The sequence below is a fragment of the Paroedura picta genome, chromosome 12 (assembly GCF_049243985.1).
Source record: "Paroedura picta isolate Pp20150507F chromosome 12, Ppicta_v3.0, whole genome shotgun sequence".
Classification (NCBI taxonomy): domain Eukaryota; kingdom Metazoa; phylum Chordata; class Lepidosauria; order Squamata; family Gekkonidae; genus Paroedura; species Paroedura picta.
The window spans coordinates 33,613,020-33,640,158 of NC_135380.1; the positions used below are offsets into that span (position 1 = coordinate 33,613,020).

Here is a 27,139-nt window from a genome sequence, read left to right on the forward strand (position 1 = left end):
TCTGTAGCCTTGGCCCAGAATAACAAAGGCCTTTTACGTTTTCTGATCATTTTTACCTGTTTCTTAGTTTCAAAATGTTGAATATAAATGCAAAGATTAGAAAGTATATAAGAAACTGTATAATTATAACCCACTAATTAAAGAAATAAGGCATGGGATGGGGATAGCTCAGGGAGCCCTATGATAAAATCCCGATTCTGCCAAGAAGCTTGGTGGTGTGATCTTGGACCATTTTTCTCAGCCCATTATCCTTCAGGGAGAAACTGAGTATGAAATGGGGTAAGAGATAGTGTGTGTTGCTGAGATCTCTCTGTAAAGGAAGGGCAAGGCTAAAATCTAAGTTAAGCCTATGATTTTCCTTTATTATGACTTCAGTTTCCAAGGTTGAGAAGAACAATGGGACAAAAACATGGCAAGCAAAACTTGTTGAGACATCCTTCATTTTAGAGTTTTCACAAGGCACCTTGCTGGCCCTGGAGGAAAATCCAAGAGGAAACTAAGTGGATATCTGTGCTGTGTATGTAAGGGCATCAAAAGAAGGCCTTCATTTCTAATATAAATTGAATTGCTTCATCAGGTCATCATCAAATAGGGTTGCCAACCCCCCTGTCGTGGCTGGAGATCTCCAACTGATATTCAGGGAACAGAGATCCATTTCCCCAGAGAAAATGGCTGTTCCAAAAGATGGGACTGTATGACAGCATAATCCACTAAAGTCCCTCCCCTCCCTTCCCCAAACCCTCCCCTCCAGGTATTTCCCTAGCCCAGAGTTGGTAACCTTAACACCAAGTAAAACAAATTTCAGGATTCAGTCTAGAAAGTATCAAATGTAAATGTATATGGTATAGGAAGCAAACAAATGGTTTCTAAAAGAGCCACTTAAAAAATAAAACGTACTGACTGATGAGTGCAGTAAACTGAAGGGGAGATATTGTGGAAATGGGGGAGGGGTGTTTCTCTTTAATAATTCCAGTCTGGTGCTTAGAAATCATAACTTGGCCAATGATGGACCTTGGTTAAGGATTAATCCAACACTTTAAAGTGGTAAACACTCACCTATTTCTTGCCTTTACTTACAAATTAGGTATATATTGCAAGCAGTCCGCTAAAATCAGAATCCTGAACTACTTCCCATTGGAATATTGTGTCACCGGCCTTTTGTATTACTGTTCATATGAAATAGTCAAAGGAGAAGCGCTTAATATATTATGTTTCTTTCTAAAGGTAACGTTTTTGACACGCTTCAAAAGGGACTCAAATAAACTGGAAATTAGTTTTCTGATGTATTACCAACAATGCGATTTACACTATAACACGGTGTATTGAGAAACCATGTGTGTAGAGTTGTGAGTTGCTGTTTGAACTGTTTCTCTTTGCAGTTCCCTAGAATGCTTCTTGTTTGTTTTTGTAATAAACGGAAAAGATCAATGCTGACCTTTAATACAGAGAACTCACAAGAGAGGGAAAACACCCAATAGCTTCTACCCACAATTCTGGATATTTATTTTTATGGCATTAGCTTGGCTGTCTTTCCCAATAATCTGTTAAAAGACAACAAGGGCCACAAACTGGTTTGGGTTTGTTTTGTTTACGTATCTTTGCTCATATAATTCTGTGTGGAATTTGAGCAAGAAACCTACTTATTTATTTTTCCATTCCAGAGATTCTCAGGCTTTTCCAATGCTGGAATCTTGAGTTCTTGTGTGGGTTTCTTTTCAGAGGTCTTGCATGGGAATCCTTGCTGCCCTAGAGATTCTCTTGACATCTATTTATACCCAACAGCTACATGCATAAAAGTCAACCAGTACATGCTTGCCATCTGCTATCTCTTCTGAAATGATATTAAATACACATAGCTAAGCAACACGTCAACATGCACTAATCTTGGCTACTTTCCCAGGAGATGCCAAAGGTTCTGTTTTATTGACTGGGCTAAATAATGGCTTTTCATGTCAACATCCAGCATGGCATCTGCACCTTCCTGCACTCTCCAGTTTACATGCTACAGGGTGAAGTCAAATGAGGAGGTTTGCACATGTGCTTTCAGCTCATCTTTGTTGCAAAATAATTTGCCGGTATGTCAGTAACATTCTTTCACAGGTATGAATATTTCCTGTATACTATATTTAAAACCCTGTTTGACTAACTCATGTATTTTGACACTGAAATGTTTAATGTTGCCAGCTTGGAAACCTTATTTATATAGAAAGGTAGCACAGAAATGTTTTAACGAAATAAACTTCCTTTCGGATTTCAGCTCTGTGTGTGTGAACAAGGGCGTTGCTCGTCTTTAGGGATTAGGAAACACACTCCTTACATTAAGATCCATGTGCCACAGGTCACTAAGGTGTGTGTGTCAATAGGGCTGTAGAATTAGCTGTTATCAGCAGTGCCCCTGCATGAGTCCATGGCTTCAAGACACGTTGTCATTTGAGGTGGAAAATCTAAAGAACATCTTTTCTCATCCTTGGCAGTAGTGGAAAATGCCATCAAGTCACAGCTGACTTATGCTGATCCCATAGGTAAGAGATGTTCAGAGGTGTTTTGCCACTGCTACTGAATATGGTGCTCTTCAGCGGAGTTCAAATAGGGCATTTCACTCTACTTTTTGCTATGGCTAGCTTTGCCTGCCGCACTGAGTGAACTACTCAAACATTCTGATTTTATCATGTTCCCAACATGTTTTGGACATGCAGTCAAATTTTAAATTGTATGAACCAGGTATACCTATTAAAATGGTTAACTTGGGATCGAACCTTGGGTGTAGGTGTGTTTGGAAGGGCACTTTCAAAACATTGTTAATGTGTGTGCATTTCCTTTTTTTTTCATTTCATGGCTTCACGGGCCCCAGCTGTCCTTTATCGGGAAGCAATAGTCTTTGCTTTCTGATAAATGCCCATTCCACATAAATTGAATATGCACTTCGGAAGCATAGAAGCACTATTTTGCACAGAAATATTCAGCTACAAAAGCTCATTGAAAGTATTATCCAATGTGCATGGAATGAAAGCATGTCTCTATTCCCATTTTTGCTCTTTCAGGGAAGATGTGTTGTTGATCTAACTGGGAGTTTTGTCACTCTCCTATTCCCACCTCAGCCTCTTAAAATTATATGTTGGAGTGGTTGTTTCACCCCTAATATGCATGCATGTAAGTCACATCTATGAAGATGCCAGGTTGTACACAACTGTGTTTCACTCCTTCCCCTACTGTTGAGGTACATTTTAACCAGCTGCTAGTATCCTGTAGGGGAATTGTTCTTCTAGGATATCGTTAACCCGAAGAACTGCCCCACTCTTGGCTTTTAAATGTGGAGATCAGCCTACAAGAGAGTAAACTCATATAACCGCAAAGCCTTCATAAATCTGAAGTATCCTGAGGCTTGGACAGAATAAGGATGTTGCACCTTTCTATATTTATCTGTGAAACCTTGGTAGCTAAGTAGTTTTAGCTTGTGCAAGGGAAATCCGTACAAGTACACTGAACTCAAATGAGCTGTCCAGCTAGATAAAAGATGAAGACAAGGAGCATGGGTATTACAGTTGCTCAGAATTCCTCACCCTCCAGGCATCTCTTTGACAACCTGCTTGACTGTGGTAATGTGTGAACTAGTGCACACGCTTTCTTCTGGCATCTAAATAGGCAGTGTGGGAACAACCAGGTTGTTCCCAGATGGGGACAGGGGGTTAGCCCGTGTAGTGTATGTGGGGTGGACAGACAGACATGATGGGGCTGAGCTTTGGCATCAGTTTAGCCTCAACAGCTGATGACTGCCTTTGTCACCAAGAACTGGCTGCCACAGTGTAGGTGTTTGCGGTGTGGAATCTGCCCCCTGCCCCTGGAATTTGAATTACCATGCTGTCATAAACCTTTACTAGGTGATCTTGGGCTAGTGGTGCTTGCTTATTATCCTAGCCCACCCCAAAGATACTGGGAGTTTGTGAAGATAGACTCATGGAGTTGGAAGGGACCTAGTCCAACTCTCTGCAGAATGCAGGAAACTCACAGTGTTCAAAGAGGGAGGGGAGAATGATATTGTAAACTGCTTTGGGACCTCAGTGCTGGGAAAAGCAGGGTATAAAATCAATAAATTAAACCAGCCTTCTGCCAAGGGACCTGAGGAAAAGAGACCGGAGTACACATTATCCAATAGTAGCCACCCACAAAGGTCTACATCTAATAATAAACAATAATAATAATGACAATAATAAAATTCATAATGAGACCATCTGTCCCCCAGATCTCCCTCTCCCCCTTTTAATCCCCTTCCTCTTAAATCCCCCCTCCGGCCCAGGAGGCGCCTCCACCTGCAGCCGCCCCCTCGCTCCCCCTGCCTCCCCCTCCCCATTTCTTTTCTTTCAAGGTCTGAAGCAGGCTGCGGCTCCTGCGCGTCCGGCCCTCCTTTGCGTATTCCCGCCCACCTCCGGCGCCGATTGGACGGGAGCCGGCGTGACCGCTGTGGGGATTGGCGGGGCCGTGTTGTCACTCTCCCCCCCTCTCCCTTCAGCCGCTGCCGCCGCCGCCGCCTTCCCTGCCTGTGGCGCTCTTCGCTCTTCTCCCTTCTCCCTCGCAGCGCTTCTCGAGCCGCCCCCCTCCCCTCCGCTCCCTCCGCGGGCCCTGCGGCCGAGCGCGGCCTCGTCGTCCTGCCTTCTGCCGGGGCGGGGGCGGCGGGGGCTGGAGCCGGAGCGCACACGGAGACGCGCCAAGGGGGGAAGGGGGGGGGACTGGCGGCGGCGGCGGCCACCGAGGACCCGTCCGCCTCCCTTCGTTCGTGCGTGACCGTCAGGGTGGCCTCGAGGAGGAAGCGGGCGGACTGGGCCGGCGGCAGGTGGGGCTGCTCCGCCCCTCCCCCCGTGCAGGTGAGAAACGGACGGACTGGCGCACCCCCCCCCCCGCATGCCGTTACCTTAACGCGAAGGCATCTTCTTCCCCCTCCCTCCCTGCGCTTCTCCTGCTTCTACCCTCGACACGCCCCCCCCTTAGATGTGACAGGTGAGAAGGATTTTTGTCGCCCCCCCCCACCCCCAGGAATGTGTCTTCTTTCTTCTCTCCGTAATCTACCTTGTCTGGGAAGGGAATGTACAATCCCTCTCTCTCCCACCCCCCTCCGCCCCTTCCCAAGCCACTTACCACGTTCTCATTAACAATATTTTGGATTTTTTTAAAAAACTGTGTATGGGGAATTAACAGTTGCATAGACGTCTGTAGTTTGATGCACTTCATCTTTATAGAATCTATTATGGCATTTTAACAGGTAGTGTGATTAAACCGATTCCGTGCAAAGGGATACGTTTGAGCGTACGTTGCCTTTAAAACATTATTTTTTGAAATAAATATTATTAAAAATGACTCATTGTGTGTGTATAGGCGATTAACAATTGCATAGACCCCGGTACCTTGATGCACTTGGTCTTTATATACTTGATGGTATTTTAACAGGTTGTGTGATAAGCAATTATGTGCAAATTGAGACATTTGCATGTATGTTGCCTTTTATCTCTCTGCGTATATAAGTAAAACGTGACACTCTGTGCAATTACAATCATCAGTGAACTAATATAAATAAAATACAGTAGCGTATAAAATGGCAAATTGTACATTTCTTCTCATCATAATTTAAATATATATTTATTGATATTTTTAACTTTTAGCTTTCAATTTTGTTTATGATCCTTTTCAGAGTACAAGAAGACAAGCTCAAAATTAGGTGTAAGAGAGGCAACAAAGAGAGGGGAAGTGGATAAAGGAGGAAAGGATACACTTTCCCATTTACACATTCTTGGGTTTAGGTTCAATCTCAGTAGGACTCTGAGTGTGCCCAAAACTTCACAAATAAGGTGTGTTGTTATGAGGTGGGGGTTGATTGAGAGGTGGCACCACACAGGTGTTTTGGAAATCAGTTCTGGGCATGAAGGGCCGAAAGGTCAATCATTTGAGGGAACAAGTGACCTTCAGATAACTGAGGGCAGGAGGAACAGGAGAGGTGAACATCACAGGGTAAGGGCACAAGGCTATGACCATCTTTGAAGGATAAGGAGTTTGTACGGGATATGTGCGTGAATAGGAGCTTGGTAGTGAGGTATAAAGAGATATGACATGATTCAAGATGGTGAATATTTTGGTGGCTGGATGCTTGCTGAAAGTAGAGCTAAGGTGTGATAGTAGAGGTTGAGAGTTGGCCTTTTATATGTTAAATTCATAGATGCAATGCACTTTTGGAGAAATTAGTAGCTTACTGCTTTAAAACATGTTTTCAAACATATATAATAATATAAATGCAGTAAACAATACATATTTATATAATAGTAACTGATGTACAAGAGTGCAGGAAAGGAAGGGGGAACTGTTAATGTGTAATTTACGCATGTTCGGTCAGTTTCTTTTAGAATAGTTTGTGGCATTTGTAATAGACATAAATGGATGGTAATTGGTGTACTGTAACTGGAATGTGTGTGGGGGGAACAACAAAGGATGTATTAAACAAAAATTTGGGTACTAGCCAATATTTCATTAACCTATGCACTCTCCCTGGATAATAATTTATTTAGGAATAAAGCTCTTGGGGCAACTAAAAGATAAAAGTAAACTATTTCATATAAAATGCATGATACTAAAATCACAACATTAATAACCAGTGTTTTTGAATATTCAGAGAATTCCAATGTGTTTTCTCACTATCTCAGGAGGTACAGTAAGTTGAAGAAACATGGACCATGCTTTATTTAGGCTACTAGGATATGCTATTACCTTTGGTTACCTATGAGAAATCCAGAGATTTCTATACCCTTTCTCGTCAGTTGGGTATCTGGCTTATTCTTGTTCCTGTCCTGCATTGAATGATTTATTCTTCTTTCAGTTCAACTGCTTCATTCCTGTCCATCAGGTAACCCTGCATTTTTTGTTTTATTATTCATTGCATTTTTAAAGTATACTTAATTTATATGTAACAGTCCATGTTTAAAGCTGTTTCTTTGCCAAGAGGTTCTCCTAACTCCTTACACGCCTAATAAACTTAACACTTGAGAAGTGCACCTCCTTCTACATCCACCCAGGGTACTCATCAATGCCAGAGTGAGCATCCCGTGGATCCATGCCATAGCATATGGTAGGTGAGGAGAATGTTCTGATCTCCAGCCCAAGTGTACTCCTTTCCCTCTGACAAGTCAACATGTGCTCCTGTCCCTCTGACTTTCTATTGGATAGCTCATCGCTTTTTTATTAATAAAGGACTGTCCCAAACAGATAACACAGATGTCTAGGCTCATATACCTCTTAATTGAAATTTCCCCCACCCATCTGGCACACATCTGTCAATGGCAGAGTGTGTCTAGCCATCTCATTGAAAATTCTCCCTGCCCACTAATTACACTGCATCAGTTTAGGCAACACCACCTTCTATTTACCTATTGTCATACCCAGATCTCTGATAGGCAAGGAGAGACTTCCTATGAAAACAGATTTCATGAATGCTAGAGAAAGTGCTTTGAAAGCACTCCTCTTTCCTCCCTACAATCTTTCTGCATGCGGGAAGCCAAAGACTGTTACAGTTCTCATTTTCCTATGTGTAATGTCTATCCTCTGGATAGTACTTTTATCTTTATAATGTCTTCTGCTTCCCATTTCAAAATTGAATAGAAATCAATAGCTTTCCACTTCAGTCTGTTGTTAGTTCTTTTAAAGCACCTGCAATTAAAGAAAAAGAGTTGGTTCTTATATGCCACTTTTCTCTACCAGAACGAGTCTCAAAGCAATTTACGATTGCCTTCCCTTCCCCCTCCTCACAACAGACGCCCTGTGAGTTTGGTGGGGCTGAGAGAGCCCTGATATTACTGCTCCGTCCAAACAGCTTTATCAGCACTGTGGTGAGCCCAAGGTCACCCAGCTGTGGGGGTGTGGACCTTACTACATGGTAATAACATTGTTAAATCCTAAATAAGAGTTGTTCTAAGCCCATTGACCCAGTAGAAGATGTAACTCTGCCTAGAATGGCACTGCCAGTTTCTTATTTGTTTATTTTACTATATTTGCATTTCCTTGCTGGAAGATCCAGGTTAATTCCCCACTTCTCCATATGCAGACAACTGGGTGACACTGAGCTAATCACAGACCTGTTAGAGCTGTTTTCACAGATCAGTTCTGCCAGTGTCTGTTGTGGGGAGAGGAAGGAAATGCAATTGTAAGCTGCTTTGAGACTCCTTTGGGTGGTGAGAAGCGGGGTATAAAAACCAAGTCTTTTTCTACTTCAGTGTACTGGGACTGCCAAAATCTGAATTAGCATAGTATATTGGGCATGATACATAGTGGATATAATGAAGGAAAATGGTAGCTGTTTTAGAGTTCCTTGTTTTTTAATTGTGTTGCACTGACCTTGAAACTATTATACTGTATCCTTACTGACTGGGTGCTACCCTCCTGGGCTGCCACTTATTATGTCAAGGAGAGAAAGTGTCATAGTATACATAACTACAATAACTATGAGCAGCACAATCTGGTGCACACAAACTTTGAAGTGTGCATTGGACTGTATCCAATGAAAAATTTGTTTTTAAAAAACAAATTTATTGCTATTTTTTATCCCATTAGTTGTTTGATTCAGAATTTGTGTCATCATTTTGCAATACCTCAGATTACTTCTCTAATGATTTTGTAGGGGAAAAGATGTTTCTTTTGAGCATGAGCCAACTACTCCAAGAAGAAAACATCATCACCAAAGGCCATCTTTCCCACGAATTATTAAATGTTTCCTGTTATAGAAAAGCACCAGAGCCACTGTTCCCTGTAGTTATTTGGTGTCAGAGGAAAAGCAACTCTGAACATACTTGGAGGTACTGTTATCTATCTCCTGTATCAGCACCTCTGGCTCCTAGTCACTAGCTGTGCAATCATAAGCGGAATTACTCCAGGTCCATCCATTTCAGTGGGTTTAGGCTGGGGTGAATCTGGAGATTGTACTGTGCCGTTGTGATGGATTCATAGGTCTCCTGTTACACCTACCTACCCTTGCTGAAGCTGCTGTTTGTGCATGCATGCTTTATGCCATTATTTTCTGCCCCATCTCAAAACTTAGCTTGAGAGTGAGTGGCTTTGCTTTTGCCATGTGTGGTATTTTTTTCCCCACTGGCATGCCTTTCTTTGTGCCCTGCTGCTCTGTGCTACTCTGAGGTGGTGACAGATTTTATTTTCCTGGGCTCCAAGATCACTGCAGATGGGGACTGCAGCAAAGAAATTAAAAGACGCTTGCTCCTGGGGAGGAAGGCTATGGCAAATCTAGGTATCCCCTGTGCGAGCACCGAGTCATGTCTGACCCTTGGGGTGACGCCCTCTAGCGTTTTCTTGGCAGACTCAATACGGGGTGGTTTGCCAGTGCCTTCCCCAGTTGTTACCGTTTACCCCCCAGCAAGCTGGGTACTCATTTGACCGACCTCGGAAGGATGGAAGGCTGAGTCAACCTTGAGCCGGCTGCTGGGATTGAACTCCCAGCCTCATGGGCAAAACTTTCAGACAGCTGCCTTACCACTCTGCGCCACAAGAGCTCTTGGCAAATATAGACAGCATCCTAAAAAGTAGAGACATCACCCTGCCAATGAAAGTGCGTGTAGTCAAGGCTACGGTCTTCCCAGTTGCAATGTATGGCTGTGAAAGCTGGACCATAAGGAAGGCGAGCGTCAAAGAATTGAGGCTTTTGAACTCTGGTGCTGGAGAAGACGCTTGCGAGTCCCTTGGACTACAAGGCCAACAAACCGGTCAGTCCTAGAGGAGATCAGCCCTGACTGCTCCTTAGAAGGCCAGATCCTGAAGATGAAACTGAAATACTTTGGCCACCTTATGAGACGGAAGGACTCCTTGGAGAAGAGCCTAATGCTGGGAGCGATTGAGGGCAAAAGAAGAAGGGGACAACAGAGAATGAGGTGGCTGGATGGAGTCACTGAAGCAGTCGGTGCAAACTTAAATGGACTTCGTGGATTGGTAGAGGACAGGAAGGCCTGGAGGATCATTGTCCATGGAGTTGTGATGGGTCGGACACGACTTCGCACCTAACAACAACAACACTCTGTGGTACATCGTTGTGTTTGAAGCTGGTAGTAAGTTGATAGTGAGGAACAGGCGGCATAGCATATAACTCTATTTCTGAAGTGGGCATCTTATCATAGGAGAAGGCCAATGTTGGCTGTTAGAAACTTGTTATTTGATAATTATCACAGCATGCTTAAAATCCAAATGGGGATGTAAGGCCAGGCCTCATGTGTGCACCTGATAAATATTGTAAAAATTTCATACTTAGTTTTATGAAATGGGTGTGCATAAAAACCAGAAGGCATCAGGCACAGTCTTAACTATGTTGTATGGTATGGTTGTGTGCTTGTCTGCTGGCATTGTTACTGTGCATAATTCTTGACATGCCTGCAGGTTCAAAAACCTTGAAAACAAGACTAGTTCAAGGTCAAAATAGGACTGCTTTAGTGTAAAATGGGTGTTTCAGTTTTCTAGTTCCTTGATGCTTGTTGTGTTGATGTTTGAATATTTATGCTATCGTTGTTGTGAGTTCCTGCATTGTGCAAGTTTGGTGTGCAAGAGGCTGGACTAGATGACCATGGAGGTTCCTTCCAACTCTGATTCTACGGTTGCTTTATTGTATTGGTACTTACGTTTTAGTGTTCTGTAAGCCATCTTGCAAGTGTCATACCAACAGCTTGGGCTCTTAGTAATGATGATGATGATGATGTTATCCGTTCAGTCATGTCTGACCCTTTTAGTACTATTTAACATTTGCTATTTTTCATTTTATTTTAATATCCAGTTTGAGAATGAATAAATTGTACTTTCGCTAAGTGAGTTTTCTTTAAAAGGGAATTTAGAAGACCAAGTTTGGGCGCTATTGTGTTACTTAATCTTGGATATAAAACATTTAATGAATTTGGGCATTTTGATCTATTCAAACTTGCTTTGAATAGAAATATTTAGAACAGGGGTAACCAGCGTGGTATCCACCACCAACTTTCCTGGTGCCCATCAAGTTTTTTTAGAAATGGGTAGGGCCAGGCGGGGTTTTGCCCAGCAATCCTTCTGACTGGCCATTAAAGATTTGATTGGTTGTGTAATGTTTGAAAAATGTTGCTTTGGCAGCAGTTGTCACTACAGCACAAAGATCTTCATAGTGCTACTGAAAGGATGCTGTGGCAGCCATTTTGTGGCTGTGACAGAATTCCAGGGTACCCACAGGCACAAAAAGGGTGGGGACCCCTAGTTTAGAACATTGCCTTCTAGTTTCAGTAGCATCCCATACTTTGAGACTAATGGACAGTTTAGATTTCCTGTACATTTGGTGTTTTAAAAGTCAGTACATTGGCATTTTAGAAGTCAGTATGGTACCTTCTTAATTTTGACAGCTATACCAGTAGGGCAGCATGAAACTTCCTTTGATGTAATTGATTTGTGAAAGGATGTACGTTTGAATGTCAGAGAGAGAAGAAGAGAGAAGAGTTGTTTTTTTGATACCTAGCTTTTCTCTTTCCTTAGGAGTCTCAGTGGCTTACAGTCGCCTTCCCTTCCTTTCCCCACAACAATCACCCTGTGATGTAGGTGGGACTGACAGAGTTCGGACAGAACTGCTTTATGAGGAAAACCCTAAGAGAACTGTGACTAGCCCAAGCTGGCTGCATGTGGAGGAGAGAATCAAATCTGGTTCTTCAGATTAGAGGCTGCTATGTTTAACCACTGCGCCATGCTGGCTATCTTCATTAAAGGATGTAAACTGTATCCCTTGTACTATATTAGATCAATACAAGACAAGGATCCAAAAGATCCTGCTCACTTTGTCATGGAACGTTTTGGGTTACCATAGGCCAGTTGCATACTCTCAGCCTCACGTACCTCAGGGTTGTTATAGGAATAAAGTGAGAAAAGAAGAATATGTATGCTACCCTGAGCTTCTGTAGAGGAAGAACAGGATAAAAATATTCTAGATGGATTATTTAATATTGCACTGTTGAGTTATGTTAAAGGATTGTGTTAGTTTTTGTGGATCAATTGGATACTTGTATTTTTGGTACAGTTTTGAATTGGGTAGTTTTGTGCAATGTTGACTTGTCAGTTTGAATGTCTTTATAAGTGTATTTTAGGTTTGGTACCTTGGAGGGAAGACTGATTCCTTAATTCTGTAAGTACCTGTGAATGGCATCAACCATTTAAATAGCATGATGAGTTGACTCAAGGGCAGACATACAGATAACCTGCTCAATTAGCATTTGAAACAATTGTATATGGTCAAGTGGTGTTCTCGAGATATTTTGATTAATGATGATATATTCTAAGTATGACAATTCCAAAAAAGAATTATTCTGTTGATAGAGTGGTTTGTTGCTTGTATCTTGTTAAATTAAATTGCTAATAATAATGCCACTCAGAATGCATACGATGCATTTCAAGTATTCAGAGTGCTTCACTGAGTCTCAGTAATCCTTATGTTACAAGATGGGCCAGGAAGAGAATGTTTTCTCATCTGTGTTGTAAACAAGCCCTCTTACAATGAGGCTGTTTGTATTCTTTGGCATTTAAGCAAGTTTCACTCTTGTAGTGAATTTCACTTTCGGGTTCCTTAATTCTCCTAGATTAAATATTAACAAGTCACTTGCTAAATCAGATGCACTATGATTGTTGATAAAGGAATCACTTGAATATAAGGAAAACTGCAGTCTTCCAGTCACTTAAAATGAGACACAGGAAAACAAACAAACAGGAAACAACCAAAACCCCAAATAATTTTGTGACCCTAAACGTCAGAGCCAACATATTTGTCTTTACTGGTGGCATAACACTGCAGTAAATCTTGGTTTTGGCATCTTGTACTAACTGACAATTTGGTGGCTACTTTTGGCTAAGAGTGTCTTAAGAGTAGGCCATACATTTGCCTTAAACAACTGAAGATACTGTTAATTATATTGTGGAGTTGAGTTGAAAGCAGGAGAAGTTCAGGAGTTGAGATGCATAGGAGGCTGCCTTTGGGAACCTCCCTTGCTGCAGGACCTACTGGAGGACTATGTTCCTGATGGATAGTGTTCACGGAGATCTTTAAACTGCATGTACACTTCAATTACTTTGTTGTAGTAATTGAAGTAACAAAGACAAAAGATTCCTGTGCAAGTGAGCCTGAAAATAAAGGCACCAATTTTACATTTTTAGCCGTGTTCCAGTGTACATTGAGAAGATAAATTACTTGAAGACTGCCTTTGTGCTTAGAAGAAAAAGAAAAGTTGTTTTTAGATCCTGGTTTTCACTTCCTGAAGGAGTCTCAAAGTGGTTTACAATTACCTTACGTTCTCCCTATCACAGACATTCTATAAGGCCAGTGGGGCTGAGAAAGCTCTGACAGAACTGATCTGGGAGAACAGCTCTAATAGGTCAGTGATTAGGTCAGTGTCACCCAGTTGTCTGCATATGGAGGAGTGGGAAATTAACCTGGCTCTTCCAGGTTAGAAGTGGCCACTCTTAACCACTATTCTAAGTTTGCTCATATTGGTTCAATTACAGAATACAATTACTGAATGAAACAGGTTAATGTACCATTGAGTGGAATACTTTGTTCTTTGTCTTTTCTAAATACACACTGATTTGGAGGATGAAGTACTTTTATTTAAAATCCAAATATATATTGTTGTAAAATTTTGTGAAATGTAAGCCCTTTACTGGATCTGAGATAAGCACTTCACAAACCCTGTTCTGACATGACAATTTATAGCCACAGGTGAGGTACTAGAGGTTCTGTAGGGCTGTGTTAATAAACACTCAGGCATCTTTATCATAAAATAGTTCAGTGAATTGCAGATGCATAAGAATCTAACTGCAATTCATGGTACTGTCGGTGAGCAAATTGTCTGAATGGTTCATTAGTGGTCCTTGATACAGGAATTTTTCTATTGCTGCTCATAAATGCATTTATTTGGAAACAACCTGTTAGTGAAATTTACTTCTGGTTAAAAGTCAGTAAAAAGGTAAAGGTAAAGGTATCCCCTGTGCAAGCACCGAGTCATGTCTGACCCTTGGGGTGACGCCCTCTAGCGTTTTCATGGCAGACTCAATACGGGGTGGTTTGCCAGTGCCTTCCCCAGTCATGACCGTTTACCCCCCAGCAAGCAAGCTGGGTACTCATTTGACCGACCTCGGAAGGATGGAAGGCTGAGTCAACCTTGAGCCGGCTGCTGGGATTGAACTCCCAGCCTTATGGGCAAAGCTTTCAGACGGCTGCCTTACCACTCTGCGCCACAAGAGGCTCTTGCGCCACAAGAGGCTCTTTAAAAGTCAGTAGCACACCCTATAAGGTATCTTCATAACTATGAAGTTAGTATGAAGTTAAGTTAGAACTGGCCTTAAATCTGAATTGTGACCTTAGTGAAATATGAAATTAAGCAGAAGCCACTTGGTCAGTAAAGATAACAGTTAAAACTATTGTAAAACCTTTAGTATGAGGGGGCTAATAGTTTTATTTGAGTTCTGATTGCTTTAAAATGTGCTTGATTTTTAAATTTCAATCATAGAATCATAGAGTTGGAAGGGGCCATACAGACCATCTAGTCCAACCCCCTGCTCAACGCAGGATCAGCCCTAAGCATCCTAAATCTTGATCTCTTAATTTGTTATCTTGTAAGTTGTAGTTTTCATTGTATATCCTGACACTAATTCAACTGTAATGTGTTATAAGTGTGATATGTTAATAATTTATTGTATATTTTTAAGTTGTTTTGCAATGATTAGGAGACTGACATTTTGGAAAGACATGATTAAAACATGCCCTGTAAATCGATAAACCTTTGATTAGTATAAATATTGTTTTCCCCCTGAGGTTGAGGACATCTTCCTGGGTGATTTTCCACCATTGTTTCAAGGGAGGCAGGGACTTCGAAGTTCATCTTCCTCTGGGCCATTAGGTGGAGATCACCGATCCTCTTCAGTTCAGACACTGTCATAGCATCTATGTAACTAAACTCATCTTGAAGGTTAATATCATTCAGCTTTAACGTTAATATCATCAGAAAAAGCTTTGATAGGAAGAAGAACATGGTAGGGAAAAATAAGGATCTTAACACTTATAACTATATACAGTCTATAGTGGCTATGCTCTAATTGTGCCAGAAATATTCTTTTAGGTTGATGACAGTAAGGAAGGGTTGAAGATGTCCTCTTTACAGCTCAGGGGAGAAGGACCTTTCACAATATGTATTCAGTAGTTGTTCTCCCTCTCAGGTCAAGAACATCTTCCTAGGACCTCCCAGAATTGTATCCCTACTGTGCCCATCGTCATCTAATTTGATTGCATACCATAATCTAATCTGTTTGGCTGGAGGCTGCCTCTGAAGAATTGAATGTGTTAATTTTATAATGTCTAATGAATGTGGACCACAGGGCATTAAAACGTTCTCTATTAGGAGTGCCACAACTAACATGGCCTTCACTAGGAATGCCCCAGTAGAGCTGTGACCTCATTGTTGTTCTCAGCATTCATTTGGCATTATAGAATTAATGCCTATAGTTCCACAGATTCTGCCTTTGGTAGGTGGTTGTTACAGCATATTATGGATGAGGAGGATGATATTCCACCGCGGACTTAGATAATTGCTCTGGAAGGTCCTGATCTTAGATGCCCTCAGAAGAGGGTCCTTCTCCTTTGTCATCTGATCTTGCCCTTCTTTTACTTCCTAGTCCCTGATTTTCTGTAATATTCTTGTCAGGTTCTGATTATGAGGAATAATACAGTGAATAAGGCTTAGAACTCAGAATGTTTTCTTAACTTGATTCTTCTTCCTGTTTTCTTATTGCACAGTTCTACACATATATTATAGTTTTAATTTAGGATTTTCTTTTGATGTCACCAAACTGGAGATGGGGCTATCCCACCGAAGGAGATAGGAAGAGGAAGAAGTTTCTCTGTTCCTTCTTCCCTGGCTAACTGATGGGAAAAAAACAATTTCAGAAGTCCTCCTGGATCTCAGAGGAGGACAACCCTTTTTGCTGAGGAACCAATGGTTGATTCTACACATAGGAAACAATCCTATATGTATACATAGTACAGAAAGGGCAGAGTTCTTTGACTAGGAACTCTCAAAAGTAAGCTTCTTCCATGCATTGATCAAAACAGTGGAGGAGCACGGCTGCCTTTTGGGGGTGAGTACTGAACCACCCATTCAAACCCTTAGGACTCCTTTTTCCTTACTAGATCGGAGCATGGGGAACATTGAATGCTTTGAATAATAACTGCAGCCATGGTTTCATTGCAGATCCTATGGGTATTAAAGGACATTTTGTTCTAAGCTTAAGATGTTATTGAAATAGCCTGAGCTCATATTCTGTGGCATCATTTTGGGATTTAGCTAAAATAGCAGGAAATAAAATCCTGACCATGCGAGTTGAACTTTACACACACCCCATTCAGGATGACCAGCCAGCTTTCTTCCCAGGTGCTGGTTTAACAAGATATTGTTTAACAAGTTATGATAAGTCATGGCTATGGACAGAAATTATATACAATTAAAAGGCACGGATAATTGTGTATTATAACAGCATGATACAGCGGTACCCAAAGCTAATTGATATATTTAATATTTCTGTCTTCATGATGTTAAAAATGAATTATGTATCTGAAATGCACATCATTTTGTTTCTTTTTGGGACTTGGACATTTTAGATAATCTTCAAAATGGTTGTTTAATCTTCACTGGAGTACAATTGTACAAAGAAATGAAAACATTTAAAAATATCACCCAGTCTTAAAAACAACAAACTCTTTCTACTCTTGAAGCAACACATTTTTTTCTCAAGTTATTCTTCCACCCTCCTGCAGCAGCAATCCAGTGCAATTTTTTAAAAATTAAAATTATAAAAACCCCACAATTTTTCCTGAATGGTCAGCCTGAATGCTCCTTTACATTCTAGTTCAGAGAACAGGAAATGATGTTCAAACTGAAATGGATACAGCCACAAGGTGAACAGATTTGTAATCTGAACCAGATAGGCAGGGACGTTGATGACATAACTAGTCTCATAGTCCTGGTGTGCATTCCCATTATAAATAAAGGAAACCAAGCGGGCTCTGCAAGACTCAAAGTAAAAAAAAAATCCAGACTTGCTGTAGAGATTAGATGCCACTGATTTTTTTTCCAATGGAGGTGCTATGGCTCAATGCTAGAACATCTGCTTGGCATGCAGAAGGTTCCAGGTTTAACCCCTGACATCTCCTGTTGAAAGGATCAGGCAGTAGGTGTTGTAAATGTAGAAGACCTTGTTCCCTGGAAAGCAGCTCCCAGGCTGAGCAGACAATGCTGCCCTTGGAAGGGCCAAGGGTCTGATTCAATTCAAGGCAGCTTTATGTGTTCCTTAGAACAAATAAAATCTAGATTTGATTTCTGCACAGGACTGACTAGTGAATGCAATTTTATGTATGAGTGATTGTGTGAATAAAAGAAAGAGAAATCTAGGCATGTTGGTCAGACTGCAATGTATAAAGGTGAGAGCTGTTCTGTAGTTTTGTTTGTTTTTTGTTTTGCTGTGGCTCTTTTTTGTTTGCTGGTGTTTTGCTATTCACAAAACAAAGCTGCCTGAACATTTCTAATGATTTGTTCTATAGACCCTCTAACAGGAGGCAAATATTTTGAGAAGGATTTATTTGTGCATATTCTGGATGCAAGAACCCTTTCTGGGGTGGTGGTGGGGGGGAAGGTGTATTAATTGTATCAAACAAAAGGTATGACTGTTGAGATCCCAGTTTATCAGACAATGCGATTTTATGCAACAGTGTCAAAAGAGAAGCGTAGGGTTGGTTAGTTTAATAATTTAATCGCCATAGCATGCAGGTACCTGTGAAGTTTTGAAAAGAAGAACATGTTGAGCCGTTCATTTTAGTGGAGGTCTCTGGAACAAAATTTGTCTCCTACTGGTGTTATTCATAGAGCTCTGCTGACATTATTTGACCTACTCTTGTTGCTATAAATCTGTAATTTCAACCTGCTCAAGGTCGTATTTTATTTTATATATATTTTTTAAAGTATTGAAGTAATGACAGCTGTACCATTAATTTCTCAAAAAAGAACTCCCAGAAATGAAAACATTCTCATGTTGTGTGCTATTTCTTGCTATGTGAACAATTCTTGTTCCTTTTGGATTGCTGGATGCTCAAATTCCAGGTAATTTGCCAGATTTTCTATTTCTTCAAAACCTTTGCAAATACTTGAAATATCCACATCTAATAGTACAGTTGCAGATTCTTTCAAGGAGCTGTCCTCCCTTTTTATTATAACTGTGTACTGGTCGCACAGCTTGTATGTGGATTGATAGGCGGTAAGATTGCTTGCGTAATGGAAGATACCAGCCTGCTTTAAAAAGTCCTCCATGGTCCTGTTTCTTTCTTCCTCGGTCGTCAAATCAATGCGAAGAAAGTCTGTCAAATACATTATTATCTCATGCTCTCCCACTAATTCAGTATATGTAGAAGTAGCTGTTCCATCCATTGTTTTTCCATTCAAACAATAATGCTGACCATTTTGACTGTCAAGCGGTTCTAATTGTGTTTGTTTCTTTTCATGTGTGTTTTTGTAGATAGTGGACTTGGAGTTTTGAGCATCTTCTCTGTCCTGGTATGGAAATTCTTCTGCACTGAAAACTGATTTACGGGTGGGAGCATTTTCTGTAGCTGCTTGGCCCTGAGGCCCTACTATGAGGCACCAGTGCTGATTTCTCTGACTCAGCCACAGTTGAGCCATTGCTAACTCATCTAAAGCAGTATCATAATAGTGCTCTGTGTAAGGAATTGTATTCACACACTTGGCACCAACTTGCTGCAGCTTGTCTTTACTACCTTTTGTTACCCAATACTGCTGTCGCAGTTGGACTTTTTGTTGTGTTGCTCCCATATCCCTGCTGGGGATAAAAAAGATTAATTAATCAAATTATTCATGTTGCTACAGATATTTATTTATTATATATTTCTATACCGTCCTCCCGTAAGGCTAAGGGTGGTTTACATAAAACATAGGGGTATACATTGTAACTGTAATAACAATAATCCTAACATAACAGTAACAATAACAGTAAGAACCAGTACTGAGTAACAATAATATAACAATGAACAATAGAATAAAATTGGCGCCTGTCAAGAGCCGAGCCTTTTCAGTAGCTGGCCTTCACTACAAAATTATCTCTCATTTGAGGCTGTTTTATTTCCTTCACTTGCCTTAGAGAGCCAGCTTGGTGTAGTGGTTAGGAGTGCGGACTTCTAACCTGGCGAGCCGGGTTTGATTCCGTGTTCCCCCACATGCAACCAGCTAGGTGACCTTGGGCTAACCACAGCACTGATAAAGCTGCTCTGACCGGGCAGTAATATCAGGCCTCTCTCAGCCTCACCCACCTCACAGGGTGTCTGTTGCAGGGAGAGGAAAGGGAAGGTGACTGTAAGCCGCTTTGAGCCTCCTTCTGGTAGAGAAAAGCGGCATATAAGAACCCAACTCTTCTTCTTCAGTAATATCAGGACTCTCTCAGCCTCACCTCCCTCACAGGATGTCTGTTGTGAGGAGAGGAAAGGGAATGTGAATGTATGTCGCTTTGAGACTCCTTCTGGTAGAGAAAAGCAGCATATAAGAAAGAACTCCTCCTTCTTCCTCTTCCTCCTCCTCCTCTTCCAGGCAAAGAGCTTTTTGTAATACCAGCTTTTTAATAATGGAGTTTAAGCTGTCAGGCAAATTTATATACTTCTAGTTCAGAACTGACTTGTCCCTGGTTGCACAAATTGTTGTTCGCCACCATGAACCCACTCTGGGATGTGTGGTCTATATATCGAACTTATAAATAAAATAAATAGTTTAATGTTTTTGATGTATTGTTTTATGAGTTTAGTATTTTTTCAAACCTGTTTGGTACTGTTGCTACAGAAGTAACATACAAATGGTATATTTTTTTCTTTTTACCCACATAACAAGAAAAATAACGTTTTAGACCTTGCCTTTGTAATTTTTCTTCTTGTAGATCATAAACTTACAAGATAATTAGTTGTTTGAACAACCTATAGCTGGCACCTAGGATTTTTTTCCAGCTTTTTACAGTTAATAGTGAAATATAAATCTAAATAAATAAATAAAAATAAAAATATTTTATAAATACTGTATAAATATTAATCAACAGCCATATTAGGATATTGACTGAGCCAGAATGGAATAATGGTTAAAAGCAGGAGCAGCCTCTTATCTGGAGGACCAGGTTTGATTCTCCACTCCTCCACATACAGCTAGTCACAGTCCTGTTAGAGCTGTTCTTAAAGTAGCTTTCTCAGAGCTCTCTAACTCCCACCTACCTCATGGGGATGTATGTTGTGGGAAGAGGAAGGGATCATGAGACTACTTCAGGTAGTGAGAACTGGGATATAAAAACTGGGATATAAAATTCTTCTTTGATATAGCCTAATGTGAAGGTCCAGACTGAGGGTACTTATATACCTGTCTTCAGGGCTGTATATTTTTGCTAAAAATATACAACACTAATTTTTGACATTGGCCCTTCTTTTATCATCTTGTGGCAGAAAAATGATCAGATTGTCTTCTTCCCAAAAGGGCACCCTTGACTCATGAGGTGACTCCATGGCCTTAGGAGGCAGGGACAGATTGCAGCTTTCTGTAATCGCTGGTGAGATGCACTCTTATCCTTCTAGTAGTTCTTTTCTTAACTTGATGAGGCTTGCAGCTCTCCTGGGACATTGTGTTTATTTATTTGTTAGAAGATTTGTATACTGCCCCTTCCCGCAAGCATTTAGCTCAGCATTCTGCCTTGTCTACTGTTCTTTTTCTACTTCCCTTTTCTCAGGTCGTGCTGTTTTTATCTCAGGGTGACTAGTGAGAGAAATGTATTTGCTTTTAACTCCTCAGCAGTGTAACTCAGCAAGCAGGCCCTGGGAACCCGCAGCGCTTGACCACAAAGGAGAAGTTGAGTCCCAGGGAATCTAAGGCACTGTTATCTCCCTAGATGCACAGTGCTTGAACCTAACCTGAAGGCTGAGGTGCCTATCCTAGGAATTGTGGAATGGTTGTGACAATTTTTACTACTACAGGTTTCTAGAGCTCCAGTGGAACAGGCAGGAAGCATAGGGGGCTGGCAGGAGAGAAAGTGTTTTTTTCCTCACAGTTGTCTGTTTTGTCTGGGTTTCCTTCGTATTGGTCTCTGGAAGTAGACATTGAATTTGTGCCTGGCTCTCTGCACATGTCATCTCTGAATGGCAATGCTGAAGATGCATTTCACTTCATGCCCTTCACATTTACTTTGGAGGCGCTGGCGGCCGGTCCCGCCTCCTGTGCTATCTTCGGAGGAATGGGTGGCTGGTCCCGCCCCCTCCTTGTTCTTTTTTGTTTGCTCTCATTGTCAACTTCCCTCCCCCTCTCGTCCTCTCCCTCCTGTGGGAAAAGTGCCCAAGCGCTTCCCTTCTCGATACACTGTGTGGCTCATTCACCCCCCCCCCCCAAGCCTTCTTGGGAGCAATGCAAATTAAAAGAATGCCTGGGGAAAATGGTGCCTCCTCACACCTTTGTTTTAAGCATGCATCTTCAGGCAAGCATCCTGTGTTGTCAGTTTCCTTCCCCCTTTCCCCCCATTTAGTGCATGTTATTTATTTATTTTTTAAACCTTTAGGTGGATCCAATGTTGTAAAACAAAGAGAATTTTTTTTTGGTACTTGGGGAAAGTCATAGGAGGAGGCTGGATGAAATTAACAATGTGTGTAGCCTTCCTGCCTGAAACTGACAACAGCTGGATTTCCGTTCATGAAATTGATAAAGAATGTTCAGTTTTGCTGGAGGGGAAGACCGGGAGTAAGTACGTGTGTGTCTGGCTCGTGCTACTTTGGAACTATGATGTAACGTAATCCCGTTCATATTGTTTTTTTTTTTAAATATAGCAGGGAGTGGAGGAGGGTGGGCAGAGAGTGTTGGTCAGATGATCTCAAATGTCATCATTTTGAGGTGGGGAACAGTGGAAGAAGCCAATGCAACTTTTGAGTTCCATTTCAGGTTACTGCAAATTCATCATTTTAAGGTAGGGAAAAGTGGAGGAAGCCAATGCAAGTGAGAGCCAGTTTGGTGTAGTGGTTAGGAGTGCGGACTTCTAATCTGGCACACCAGGTTCGATTCTGCACTCCCCCACATGCAGCCACCTGGGTGACCTTGGGCTTGCCATGACACTGATAAAACTGTTCTGACCGAGCAGTGATGTCAGGGCTCTCTCAGCCTCACTCTACCCCACAGGGTGTCTGTTGTGGGGAGAGGAAAGGGAAGGCGACTGTAAGCTTCTTTGAGACTGCTTTGGGTAGTAGAAAGTGGCATATAAGAACCAACTCTTCTTCTTCTTTTGAGTTCCATTTCAGGTTACTGCAAATTCCCTCCCAGGGGAGGGGAGAAACTCCCATCTTTTTAGGATTCGCAAAATGCCCAGCAAACAGGGAGTGTGGTCAGGGCTGCACCTGAATCAGGAGATTTTAGTGTGAAAGTAAGGCAATTCTGCGTAGCTTTATGGGTGTTGCTGCAAAGTTCTTAGTCATGCGGCAACGGCCTGGGAAAGAGCTAGTTTTATCAGCAGTGACCTCTAGCACCTTCTTGCTGAGTCTTTCTTTTATTTTCTGACCCGCTCTGTACTTGGAAGCTTTTCTTCCCTATTTCATCTTATTTACTTCTATTTTCTTTTCTATCTCTGTTATTGTAAAACACTTTGATGGTCATCATCGTGGAAGAAAACCATCATAGTGCCAATCCTGAAGAAAGGTGACAACCGCGAATGTAAGAATTACCGTGGCATCAGCCTCTTGTCAGTTATTAGCAAAGTGTTCATGAAAACCATACAGTTGAGGCTATGGGAACATCGTGAACAGCCTAGTAGAGAAGAGCAAGCAGGATTTAGGCCACATTGGGGCTGTATTGATCAAACCTTCACCATCTGTCAACTAGCAGAGGAAAGAATTAGGTGCGGAAAGAGAACTGTCATCGTCTTTATTGACTTCAAATCTGCTTTTGACTGTCCACTGGCCTTCTCTATGGAAGGTATTAGAAACTGAAAATTGCCCCCCATAAAAAATAATCACACTCCTCCAAACAGCATATGATGGTTCAACAAGTCAAGTGTGAATTTGAACTGAGCTATCAGAGCTCATACACACTGGAGCATGCCAAGGAGATGTGGCCTCCCCTAATTTTTAACATCGTAGTTGATGCCATTATGAGAAAAGTAATCAAGAACAGATGTGGAGTTCGATATGGCCAAAGCAACTTCCTGACAGATCTAATGTTTGCTAAACACCACAAATAAAGCAAAAGTGAAGCTTAATTTTGTATGTTTTCTTACTTTAGTTTTTATTGTAAAATGCACAGTCTTAAAATCCAAAAAAAGTGTAGGTACTTGATTGGTCAAGTGAGAATGTCCATTTGTGATCCTCAGACAGTGGTCCTGACATCCAACTGGACTTTTCAATCTATTTTTGAAATGGTGGGATTTTAAAAAGTAATATTCAGGTAGCATGGATGTTTATCTGTTTTATACCATATATATGAATAACCCACATTAAAGTTTTTGAGAAGTGCTAGGTAGCTATCTGAGAGATTTTACTATTCCGCAATTTCTGTTTTCATGATGATAAACACTTGTCTGGATTGTTAATGTTGCTGCTTAGAAGATATGTTAATAACAGGACAAAAATTATAAGAGAAAAGAATTCTTAAAATGTTTCATGTCCCCTTCTCCATACTCATATCCATTCATATATCCTCAGTTGAACTAAAAAAAAAATCTTAATTTCTAGCTGAACTACTCACTTCATCATGCATAGCTTTTCTTAGTGCCTTTTGCAGTTTTTCTTAAAGGTCATTCAGAGTGACACCAGTCATCCCTCCCTGTTCTTACCCTGTTTTTATTAGTGTCTTCTCTAACTGATCAGTAGGTACTTTTTCTTTGTTTTGTTTTCCTTTAACAGGCCTTATTATCAGTGTTTACTTCCAATCAAGGTTTTTGAGGTGACTTACCTTGGCTTCTGTTTCAGAATTCAAAGATACAGCTGATGTTTATTTTTCCCTTTATTTCTGTCTACTTCTCTTGGGTGTAAAGCCAACTTTTCTTGCTACCTTCTTTCTTTAAAGCAGTATGTATAGATTTTGTGTCCTACTGTTTATTTTTAGTTACTACTTGGAGCTTCTATGGCAACAGTGGTAACTGCTAGTGACAAGAACATGTAGTTACTGTTTATAGATACCTCTTGATTGACACTGAAGTGCTTAATAGAACTTTTTACCTAGTATAACCTGTTTTAGACTGAAACCTACATGTTAGCAGAAATTTTCAAGTTTCTATAGGCTTAATGTTTCTTAAGCTCAGAGGATAAAGGCCAGTTTTGCAGTAACTTTTTGTTGGATATGGAACACCAGTCTGCCGATTACTCAGGGCCTTTTCGCACAGGGATCTTTGTTGCAAATTGTTTGCGGAATGAAAAATCGCCATTTAAAATAGTGGAATTCGTCGTTATGCATACCTGCCTTTGTAGTGGAATCAGTTGCGTTTTTTAGCGTTTCCCACAGGCTTCCGGTCTCGGCAGAAATCGCTAGAAAGGAAGCGCTATTGCCAAGCTCGTCCCGCCCCTGGCCGTCAAGCAGCCAATGGGCAGCCGTTAGCATGCTCCCAAACAGCCCCTTTCCCTTTAAGAAAGGTTTTTTAAAAAAAAAAACGACCCATAGCAACGAATCTAGGTAGATTCGTTGCTACGGAGAGACCCATCCAGCTGCCTAATGTGAGCTGTCGTTTGATTGTATGATCGTTTGTATGATCGTTTGCACGCTGCCTCGAGTGATAAAAAAAAAAATCCCCCCCCCCTCTCACGGGCCCCATTTTCGGCTGAATTTATTTGTAAAAAATAAAGGGACTTTATTTCAGCAAACGGGCTTTTCAGTGGTTTGTGCTTAGTGACTAAAGGTGAAGGACTGAAGCCAGGGAAGCCTCTAAACAGAAAGAGGCTCGCCGGTGCGTTTATCCCCGCTCGCTCGGAGAAAAAAAAATGGCGATCGCTTCGCCGGAAGTTTGGAGGAGAGAGCCAGGGGGAGGGACTTTGAAGAACCAGCAACAATGGTAACGCACAGGTCTTTAGCGCTACTGTTGCAGATTGGTTGCAGGAGTGTATCGCTATCCGGAGGGTGAATCCACTTTTCTGGATTCCCCTGAAAGCGCCACAACGAAGCACTTTTTGCTGATTGGTTTCAGGATTGTTGCAGATTGTCTACGACGTCGTGGGTTATGGCAAATTAGTAGCGTTTCCAAATAGCAACCATTCTGCTACTTTGAAGCCGTGCGAAATGGCCCTCAGTTCTGTTAATTAACTTGTTATTTTGCGATTGCCTTGAAATACTGCGAAAAAGTTCCTTGTATAAATGCATTCTTCCTTAAGTCTATCTTGAATTCAAGGTCGATGTCAGGTGGCACTTAACTCCTGTAGAAACTGAGTCAGTGGTGTGGTTGGATGAACCACAGACTGGAGGATTGATTTGTTCAGAAACGGAGATGTACTTTCTTTGAGTTCGCTAGTTCTGCACACTTTGAATAATGCCTCTTCAGCGCACTTCAGGAGTGGACTTTCCTGTCACAACATCAGTTCCACCACCAATAGAGAGTGAAAGTACAAGCAGTGAAAGTAAAGACAAGGATTTGAAATGCCAAGGAAAGAAGCGAACTGCCTCAGTCACAGTCAAGGAAGCCCATACCTCCAGTGTGTACCAATTCTAGAATACATCCACTCATGCTTATGTACCTGAGTCACAAGTACTGGCTATAGCTGGGACTTTCCATCCGAGTCCCCAATTGGGCACAGACTTGGACTGAGTCCCCAATTGGGCACAGACTTGGTAACCAAGGTCACATATTTTGTTTGGATATTTATTAGTACCTTTTTGGGAGTTACAGCGTTAAATGAAATTTTTCTTGGCTCCCATCAACAACTGAAATATACCATTTTCCTCCTGTGCATTTCATTTAGTTGAAATTGTGTTTTTTTTTTTTAATAGATGGTGCGGAGGGAGAGGGGAAAGCTTGAATATATTTAATTAATAGATTCTCCCATTCCTAGTGAAGCCAAAAGGCTGAAGTACTTCCATGACAAGCATTGTTTGGTGGCAACGTCCCTCCTGTCAGAACATTCCAGGAGACTGCAGGCTCAGTGAGGCTGAAAGCTATAGCCAAGATTGCTTTTGTAACACTGAGTATTTTAAAACAAACTGCTCAAGCTCACAAGATGTCATCGTGTCTTGAAGGAGAAGTATAGGTTTAGGGGGACATTTCCTTGAAGAAACAAGTTGGGGCAGCAGCTTTTAATCTGGAGGATGGTGTTTGATTCCCTACTCGTCCACAAGCACCCAGATATGTGACCTTGGGCCAGTCACAGTCTCTCAGCCTCACCTGCCTCACAGGGTGTCTGTTGTGGGGAGAGGAAGGGAAGGCGACAGTAAGCTGCTTTGAGACTCTCAAGTAGTGAAAAGCAGAGTATGAAACCCAACTCTTCTTTTTCATAATATTTAGGCAGGAAGTCAGGTATGTATTCCTCTGACCTTAGTTTCCCAAATATCATGGGGAAATCTACAGATGTTGTCCTTTTCGTACAGGTTTGGGCTATAGCACTCTGGACTGTAGAGGTTAAGAGCTAAGGTGAGCAAGGAGCTGCTTATCTAGTCCCAGAGGTCAGCTATTACATTATATGGCAAGGAAAAAGTCTCTTGGTTATTTGTTCCTTTCCCCATGGGTCCTCAACCTTTAACATTGTAAGCCTCGCTGTAGCATTTCAATTTGTGATCTGGTAAGCCAATCCAAGCAGTTTTCATGTGTGATTTTCTCCCTTAGGTGCAGGTTGAGAAAAGCACTTACAGTCTGTTTTATCTTGGGTGAAGGAGCATTTTTGACCAAAGTAGGCATATTTTGAAGCAAAGTACAGGGTTTCTAGTGAACCAGCCATGGGATTTTAAAATACTGGTCATTTTAGAAAATAATTTTCTGGGCAGAGTTTCCCCAGCTGGGGAAAAGTTTATTCTGATTAATAAATATCTAAGTTTATTTTTCACTGGTATGTTTGGGAAAAGTCATAGCCTTACATCTGTGTGTG

At 41.4% G+C, this 27,139-nt stretch overlaps 1 protein-coding gene across 6 annotated transcripts in view; it reads left to right on the plus strand.

Moving 5' to 3' along the window:
- Positions 1–4,511: 4,511 nt before the first annotated feature.
- The window catches only part of RALGPS1 (Ral GEF with PH domain and SH3 binding motif 1), a 240,587-nt gene continuing 217,959 nt past the window's right edge, over positions 4,512–27,139 (plus strand). For all 6 annotated transcript variants that reach the window (XM_077307095.1, XM_077307096.1, XM_077307097.1 and 3 more), the window contains exon 1: positions 4,512–4,859. The gene's annotated coding sequence lies outside the window, so the exon portion shown is untranslated. The remainder of the gene's footprint in view (positions 4,860–27,139) is intronic.